The 10,059-nt window shown below is 37.7% G+C and overlaps 1 pseudogene; it reads right to left on the bottom strand.

Moving 5' to 3' along the window:
- Positions 1-5,304: 5,304 nt before the first annotated feature.
- Positions 5,305-10,059, bottom strand: part of LOC132027692 (olfactory receptor 1C1-like) — a 14,875-nt pseudogene continuing 10,120 nt past the window's right edge.

The raw sequence follows: 10,059 nt of genomic DNA, 5'->3' as shown, positions 1-10,059 counted from the left end.
ACCCATGATGATGCAGAAACAGAAAGAGGAGACAGAACAAAGTGCTGCCAGAAGGCCCTGCCAGCAAGGGGGAGGGGCTAGGCAGTCCAGGTTGGGCCAGAGAAGGCAAAGAACGTCCACTAAACAAAGGAAGTTTAGGCAGCTGCTTGGGAATATTCCTTAAAGTCTCTGTCTCGAGTTAGACCAACCACAGTTGGCTCCAGTTATTACCATTAATATAAGAAATGAGCAAGGGAGAAGTCCCACATCTTTTAGGAGGAATGGAGAGATGAAACATAGAGTCCCCTTACTCTCTGATTGTCCCATTTTTTTCAAACACAACAAACAACACAACACACAACAAAAAGACAAGACACAGACAACCACAGACCCAGCAGCCCTTACCCAGAACCTGCCTCTGGTGGGGGTTTTCTCAGTCCCCTACAAACATTCGCCAGTGGGGATTTTCTCAGTCCCCTAGAAATGAGTAACAAAATAGACAACAAAAAGATAAGACAAAGACACAGACCCAGCGGCCCTCACCCACTGGTGGGGGTTTTCCCGGCCCCCTACAGACGGGGGTTACCCAGGCCCTACAGACCCAGATGACCGTCTGGGGGGCTCAGACACCCAGATGATCTACCAGAAGAGGGATGGGGCGTCCCCACATCCACTCCAGCCCTGGAGAGCATGACTGCATCCAGCTTCTCCCCAGTGGGCCATACCCTGGAGCTCCACAACCAGACAGACCAGATCTCACAGAATATGAAGATCTTACCTCCAGAGGCTTTTCCCAGAAATTCTTGTCCTTTGATCCTGGACAAGCCCCCATATGTTGGGTCCATTATCAAAGGAACGAGACTGAGACAAAGTTACGCAAAGCCTTATTCAATGCCAAGCATTAGAAGTTAGACCAACCGGCCAGGGAAATGAGGCTGAGACAAAGTAAAAGTTATGTAAAGCTTTATTCTATGCCAAGCATTAGAAGTCAGACTGACTGGCCAGGGCCGCCTCCAAAGAGAGCGACGCCCCTTGGTCTTACAAGCTAGTTTTTATAGGGCACAATCACAGACATCTGCATATGTGGCTTTGGCTGATTGGATGTCTCCTACCTGAGTGTTTTAGTAACGGTTACCTGGAGCCGATACTAGTAACTGTTGAGGCATTTATTAAACAACAAAATGGCCTTGTTTGAGGTATGCGTTTTAGTAATAGTTACCTGGAACCTATATAAACAAAATGGCCTTGTTTTAGATGTGTGTTTTAGTAACAGTTACCTGGAACTGATATCAATAACTGTTGAGGCATTTATTAAACAACAAAATGTCTACCTAGGCAACATGGAGTCACTATGGCTAAGTAGGCCCAGGAAGGACCTAGGGGGTTAACATGTTTTAAGGTGGAATTGACCCCAACATCCCCCATTTTTGTTCTATTGCATAGAACACTGGATGTGATACATAAACAATGAATTTCATAACACTGTAAAGTCACTCTTTCTGTAGTGGTGTCTGTTTCTTACTTCTATATGTTCTGTTTGGACACTATTGGTTTGCAGGATCCCTTGCAATATTTCATATAGGGCTGATTTAGTGATCAGAGATTATTTTAGATTCTATTTGTCCTGGAAGCTCTTTATCTCTCCTTCTATTCTGAATGAAAGTATTCCTGGATAAAGTTTTCTTGGCTGCATGTTTTTTCTAATTAATTATACCCTCAATGCGTCATGTCAGGTCTTTCTGTCTTTCAGTTCTCTGTGGATCGATATGCTGCCAGAATAGTTTTTCTACATCTGTAGGTTAAGGACCACTTGTCTCAAACAGCTTTCAGGGTTTTCTTTTTATTTCTGAAATTTGCAAGCTTCACAATTGCATGTTTGTTAATCTATTTTTATTGATGTTGAAGGGGATTCTCTTTACCTTTTGCAATTCAATGCTTGTTTCCTTTAACAGATTATGTAAGCACTCAGCTCTAATTTATTCAAATAAATCTTCTGCCAGGCTGTCTTTCTTTATCTTACAGAACCTCTATTATTCAAATATTATTGTGCTTTATGATAACACTTTTTTTCCTCGAAGCCTCTCCTCAAAATGATACAGTAGATGTTTCTTTTTTTTTCCTCTTTCTCTCAGCTTCCATACTTTCCATCATTTTGTCCTCTATATCACTGATTTTTTTTTCTCCCTTGTTTACTTAGCAGTTAGAATATGGATGCAAAAATTCTCAAGATATTAGTCAATAGGATCTAATAAAACATTAAAAAGATCATTCACAAAAATAAGTTGGGATTTATTCCTGAGCTGAAAGGGTGGTTCAACATCCTCATCACATTAATACAAAAAAGGACAAGAAACATATTATCCTCTTAATTGATGCAGAAAAAGCATTTGACAAAATATAGCATACTTTCTTGACTAAAACTCTCCACAGTGTAGGGATAGAGAGGAAATACCTCAGCATAACAAAAGCCAGCAGTGAAAAACCACAAAGGATATAGTTTTTAAAAAGATTTTATTTATTTATTTGAAATAGATCACAGGTAGGCAGAGAGGCAGGCTGAGAGAGAGGAGGAAGCAGGCTCCCCACTGAGCAGAGAGCCCAATGGGGGGCTCTATCCCAGGACCTGGAGATCATGACCTGAGCTGAAGGCAGAGGCCCTAACCCACTGAGCCACCCAGGTGCCCCAGGATGTCATTCTTAATGGGGAAAAACTGAGAGATTTTCCCTTAAGGTCAGGAATATGATAGAGATACATACGCTTACACTGCTGTTCAACATGGGATTAGAAGTCCTAGCCTCAGCAGTCAGATGAAATAAAATAAAATGCATTCCTACTGGCAAAGAAGAAATTAAACCTTCATTCATCACAGATGGCATAATACTTTATGTGTAAAACCCAAAATTAATATAACTCATACAGGAAATGAGCAACATGGCAGAATATAAAATCAATGCACAGAAATCAGTCGCATTTCTATACACATATAATGAGAGAGAAGAAAGAGAAATTAAGGATTCAATCCCACTTACAAATGAATCAAAATTCATAAGATACATAGGAATAAACATAACCAAAGAGGTAAAGGATCTGTACTCTAAAAACTGGAGAACACATATGAACAAATTTGAGGAAGACACAAAGAAATGAAAAAAATATCCCATGCTCATGTACTGGAAGAATAAATACTGTTAAAATGTTCATGCTAGGGGTGCCTGGGTGGCTTGATGGGTTGAGCATCTGCCTTTGGCTCAGGTCATGATCCCAGGGTCCTGGGATTGCATCCCATATCGGTTTATCTGCTCAGCAGGGAGCCTACTTCCCCCGCTCTCTGCCTGACTCTCTGCCTACTTGTGCTCTCTGTCTGTCAAATAAATACAATTTAAAAAATGTTTATGCTACCCAGAGAAATCTGCACATTCAGGGCACTCCATATCAAAGTACCATAGACATTTTTCACAGATATGGCAGCACAAATAATCCAAAGACAGTATGGAACAAGAAAAGATCCAAATAGTGAGAGGAATGTTAAAAAAGTAAGCCAAAACTGGTGGCATCACAATGCCTGACTTCAAGCTATATCACAAAGCTGTAATCATCAAAACACAAATATGAAACACCTACTAATTTTTATTAGGCAAAACTGAAGGTTACAAGTCACATCTCCAATTTTTACTTATTTATTTTTTATGAAATGTGCATTATTTTCTTTGCATTATAAACTAATGTGAAAGCCTAGCCATTCCACTTTACTGTGAAGCTAGCATTTGTGTCCCTTACTATTTAAATATGAGCTCAAAAACATGAAGTCCAGAGCAATTTATCTTAATCTATAGTATTTGGGAAATTTAGCACAGAGACTGACAATTTTGATCAAAATATATTTCTACTGTTGTCAGAAATTCTTTACTTACAAACTGTTGCAACATGTTTACATATATATATGTATATACATATACATATGTAATATACATACATAATACATATATATATAATATACACATATACATATACATATATATATGCAAACATGTTGCAACAGTTTGTAAGTAAAGAATCTCTGACAACAGTAGAAATATATATATGCTATATTATATATTATATATTATATATTATATATATATGCTATGATTATTTATTTTTAATATTAAATATTATATTTATTTACTCGAGAGGATACTGAGAGAACACAGCAGGGAGAGGGACAAGCAGTCTCTCTGCTATGTAGAAAACCTGATTCTGAGCTAGATCCCAGGACTCTGAAATTGTGGCCTGAGCTAAAGTAGGATGCATAGCCAACTGAGTCATTCAGGCACCCCTCATTATTTAAGTAGATGTAGAAAAAATTTTTGACAAAGTACATCTATTATTAATAAAAACCCTCAACAAAGAAGATTTATAGAGAACATGACTTGGCATAATTAATAGAAACCATCTTTCAAAAGCTACAGCTAATATCTTTTGCAATGGAGAAAACTGAGAGATTTTCCTGTATAGTTAAGAAAAATATGCAGATATCCACTCTTAACTCCATTATTTAGCATAATACTGGAAGTCCTAGCCACAACAATTAGAAAACAAAAAGATATAAAGGCATGCAGGAAGAAGCAAAATTTTCACTATTGGCAAATTAAATTTTATATATATTCCAAAAGTAGTTGGTGAAAAATTCCATCAAACAATGGCTACAACTGATGAGCAAAATCAGTAGAATCACAGGATGTAAAATCAGTGTAGAAAAATCTGTTGTATTTATATACACCAATGATGAAGCAGCAGAGAGAGAAATTAAGGAATAAATCTCATTTACAATTGTACCCAAATTAATAAAATATCTATGAATAAATCTAACCAGATGTGAAACATCTGTACTCTGAAAACTATAAAACACTGATGAAATTGAAGCTGAAACAAATAAATGGAAATACATTCCATGCTCATGGATGGCAAAAGCAAAGACTGTTAAAATGACTATACTATCCAAAGCAATTTACATATTTAATGCAATCCCTATCAAAATGCCAATTTTCACAGAGCTAGAACAAAAAAATACTAAACTTTTTTGGAAACAAAAATACTTCCCTAAGATTCACTTTCCTTAACTGAAAAAATTGTTTATGATCCTATCTAATATATTACTCTAATAATTAAACGTGATAATTCATATAAAGTGTTTATCACCATTTCCAGTGTAAAAGAAATATTTATTAAGTTCCTAGCTTTTACTATTATGATGATCACCTGGGAATGCATTTTTAATGAAAATATTCATAATATTTAGTTCAACCATTGGACATTCATCATTACTGTTGAAAGTGTGCACTTTTTCAAAGCATTTTCTGAAGTGCTTTCTTCATATTGCTGTTCCTTAAACTGTAGATGAAAGGATTCAGTATTGGAGTCACCAATTAATACATAAGGGCTAATAGGGTGTCACTTTTAGGGATAAGGGAAGAGGAGGGGCTGAAATGGACAGCCCTTGCTGTGCCATAAAACAACAACACCACTGACAAGTGGCAACTACAGGTGGAGAAAGCTCTCTGTTTCCCCTGAGTAGATGTGATCTTCAGGATGGTGGAGAAGATCAGTCCATAAGATATGAGGATGGAGATAAGAGGAATGAGAGCAAGTAGACCTCCTTCTGTAAAAATAACCATCACATTGAGGGATATATCAGAGCAAGAGAGCTTCAGGAGAGGATTGAGATCACAGAAGGAATGGTGGATGATATAGGAAGCACAGAAGGACAGCTGAACCATTAAGACAGTGTGGAAAAGGGCATGGAGACAGGTGACAAGCCAGAGCCCAGCCACTAGCCAGACACAAAGGAGAGGATTCATAATGGCAATATAATGTAAAGGATGGCAAATTGCCACATGTATATCATATGCCATTACACACAGAAGAAGGTTGTCCATATTCACAAAAGAAATGAAGAAGAAAAGCTGGCTTGAGACACCCCACAAAATGAATAGTCTATGTATTAGTCAAGAGGTTCACTATCACTTGGGGGATAGTAGTGGAGGAAAAACAGATGTCAACAAAGGCCAAGTTACTAAGGAAGAAATACATGGGTGAGTGGAGGTGAGAGTCAAAGCCAACAACCAAAATAATGAGCATATTTCCTGATATAGTCATTAAATACATACAGAGAAATAGCACAGATAAGAAATATTGCTGCTCTGCTGATCCAGAAAGTCCAAGAAGGATGAATTCCTTGATGAGTGTTAGATTTCTTATTTCTATCTTCCCAAAAAACTTTAGAAAAGGAAAATATTAAATTGTGAAGATCAGAAATGTTAAGTACCTCACCCACAAGCGTGTGTGTGTGTGTAATAAAGTACCATGTAAATTCCTTTCCCTTGCCAATTGCATGTTGTGTTTTTTATATTGCTTATATATTCACATAGGTGTGTTGTGTGCAATGCTCTAAAATTTTTTTATTAAATTAATTTAGTTATTTTCAGAAAATCAGTATTCATTATTTTTTTCACCACACCTAGTGCTCCATGCAATCTGTGCCCTCTATAATACCCACCACCTGGTACCGCAACCTCCCGCCCCCCAGCCACTTCAAACCCCTCAGATTGTTTTTCAGAGTCCATAGTCTCTCATGATTCACCTCCCCTTCCAATTTACCCCAACTCCCTTCTCCTCTCTAACTCCCCTTGTCCTCCATGATATTTATTATGCTCCATAAATAAGTGAAACCATATGATAATTGACTCTCTCTGCTTGACTTATTTCACTCAGCATGATCTCTTCCAGTCCCGTCCATGTTGCTATAAAAGTTGGGTATTCATCCTTTCTGATGGAGGCATAATACTCCATAGTGTATATGGACCACATTTTCCTTATACATTCGTCCATTGGAGGGCATCTTGGTTCTTTCCACAGTTTGGTGACCAAGGCCATTGCTGCTATAAACATTGGGGTACAGATGGCCCTTCTTTTCATGACATCTGTATCATTGGGGTAAATACCCAGTAGTGTAACTGCAGGGTCATAGCAAAGTTATATTTTTAATTTCTTGAGGAATGCTCTAAACTTTTTTCAATAAATAATGATTTCTTCTTTTCAAGAGATAGTTTCCCCAAAATGCAAATTTTGTGAATAATGATTAAATTGTGCCAGTTATGTTGCTTTGTTTATACTATTAATATAACCCATATTTGAATTTGCATCTATGATGATTGTTTTATCAGGCATGCTATTTATGTACTCTAACACAATGGAAATATTTATATTCAATGGGTAAACTTCCTCCCAATCTGAAGTTCATATCCATGGATACAGATCTCATTTAAATTTGTTTTCTTCCTGTACGGATATAATTTGGCCACAGACAATTCTTCCTTGGGATGATTACCCTTTCTTTGGTCTCTTTCCAGTCCTGCAAAATATCTATGCAATATGGTGGAAAGTCACCTGAAGCCTCATGCCTGTGGCATGAATTTTTAGGCCCCTTCCTCACAGCAGCTCATGCACACTACTTTCTCTAAAGGCAGTATGAGTATTTATTCACACCTTACTTTTTTTTAATAAACTGTCTTGCTGCTTGCAGCCTCTCATTATTCTCTTCAAATTCTCAACTACAGGTGAAACCAATGAGCACCATTTCATTTCTATACAAATACAGTTAACTGAGACTGAAGAACACAGTGTTGTGTAGTTTTTTTCTGCCACATTTTGAATCCCAGCTTCGTTATGGGCCACAATTATTTTTTTAAAGATTTTTTTTAAATTTTTATTTATTTGATACAGAGAGACCCAGTAAGAGAGAACACAATTGGGGGAGTGGGAGAGGGAGAAATAGGATTCCCGCTAAGCAGGAAGCCCAATGATGGGCTTAATTCCAAGACCCTGGGATCATGACCTGAGCCAAAGGAAGATGCTTAATGCCTGAGCCACTCAGGTGCCCCAGGAACCACAATTAAAACTTGGAAGTTTATCTCCTCTGAATCCTGTATAATTCCTTTAATTTTCTTGCATCTCTTTACAATCTGAGGCATGTAATGATAAAACCTGTACTAAGAAGCAGCATTATAAATTCCCATATATGCATTCCTTGAGTAAAGCATATCCTTGCAGAGATGGCTTTCCTCCCCTTTAAGCAGCATCAATTATGCCATTTTCCTCAATTGCATAATTAACCCTTTTGTGCCATTTTCCTCAATTGCATAATTATCCATTTTATACCAAGCATAACAACTTATTTTTTATTGTTTGTTTTATTATTTTTAAATATTTTATTTATTTATTTATTTGAGACAGAGAGAGAAAAAGAGAGAATGGTTGTGGGGAGGGGGCCCAGAAGAGGAAGGAGAAGCAGACTCAACCTAAACAGGAACCTTGGATCATTACTTGAGCCAAATATATGCACTTAAACCACTGGGCCACCCAGGCACCCCTAATCTGTTATTATTTTTGTTGCAAATGCAAATAGGTTTGGGATTGTTTTCTTAATTTCTCTTTCTGCTGCTTTATTGTTGGTTTATAGATATACAACACATTTTTTAAAGATTTTATTTATTTATTTATTTGACAGAGAGAGAGATCACAAGTAGGCAGAGAGAGAGAGAGAGAGAGAGAGGGAAGCAGTCTCCCTGCTGAGCAGAGAGCCTGATGCGGGAATCGATCCCAGAACCCCAAGATCATGACCTGAGTCGAAGGCTGCGGCTTAACCCACTGAGCCAACCAGGCGCCCTACAACACATTTTTTTTTTTTTGGTACATTGATTTTGTATGCTGACACTTACTGAATTTGTTTATCAGTTCTAGCAGTTTTGGGGTGGTCTTGCAGGGTTTTTCGTTTATTAATATGATGTATTATTTTTTCAGGGGTACAGGTCTGTGATTCATTAGTCTTACACAATTCATAGCACTCAGTATAGCACATATCCTCTCCAATTTCCATCGCCCATTCACCCCATCCTTCCCACCCCCTATCCCTCTAGCAATCTTCACTTTGTTTCCTGAGATTAAGAGTCTCTTATGGTTTGTCTGCCTCTCTGGTTTCATCTTGTTTCATTTTTCCCTCCTTTCCCTTGTGATCTTCTGTTTTGCTTCACAAGTTCCTCAAATAAGTGAGACCATAAAATTATCTTCCTCTGATTGACTTATTTTACTTAGAATAAAATCTTCTCATTCCATCCACATCATTGTAAATGGCAAAATTTCAGTTTTTGATAGATGCGTAGTACTTCATCTCTCACACACAAACACATGCACACACACACACACACACACACACACACACACCCCACATCTTTTTTTACCCATTTATCTGTTGTTGCATATATAGGTTATTTCCATAGTTTGGCTATTGTGGGCATTGCTGCTATAAACATTCAGATGCACATACCTCTTTAGATCACCACATTTGTATCTTTAAGGTAAATACCCAGTAGTGCAATTGCTGGGTCATAGGGTAGCTCTATTTTCAACTTTGGAAAACCTCCATACTGTTTTCCAGAGTTGCTGCACAGCTTACATTCCCACTAACAGAGCAGGAGAGCTCCCCTTTCTCTGCATCCTGCCAACATCTGTCATTTCCTGATTGGTTAATTTTTGCCACTCTGACTGCTGTGAAGTGGTATTCATAATACCATTACATCTGCAAATTGTGAAAGTTTTACTTTTTCTGCCTGATTTAGATTTGTTTTATTTCTTATTGTTGTGTGAATTCTGTGGCTAGGAAATCCAGTAATGTGTTAGATTAAAAAAAAAAAAAAGTGGTGAGAGGGGACATGTTCATTTTGTTCCTGACCTTAGGAGAACAATTCTCAATTGTTCCCCATTAAAATGTCAACTCAGCTTCATTTTTTTTGTTTTTGTTTTTGGTTTTTGTCAAGAATTCCTGTTTTATATTGATGTATGTTCCCTCTAAACCTACTAGGTTGGGCACCTGGGTGGCTCAGTGGGTTAAGCCACTGCCTTCAGCTCAGGTAATGATCTCAGGGTCCTGAGATCGAGTCCCATATCAGGCTCTCTGCTCAGCAGGAGGCCTGCTTCCCTTCCTCACTATCTGCCTGCCTCTGTCTACTTGTGTTCTCTGTCTGTCAAATAAATAAATAAATAAA

The sequence above is a fragment of the Mustela nigripes genome, chromosome 12 (assembly GCF_022355385.1).
Source record: "Mustela nigripes isolate SB6536 chromosome 12, MUSNIG.SB6536, whole genome shotgun sequence".
NCBI lineage: Eukaryota > Metazoa > Chordata > Mammalia > Carnivora > Mustelidae > Mustela > Mustela nigripes.
Note: the sequence above shows the minus strand (reverse complement) of the source record. Positions and strands in the feature narration are given on the sequence as shown.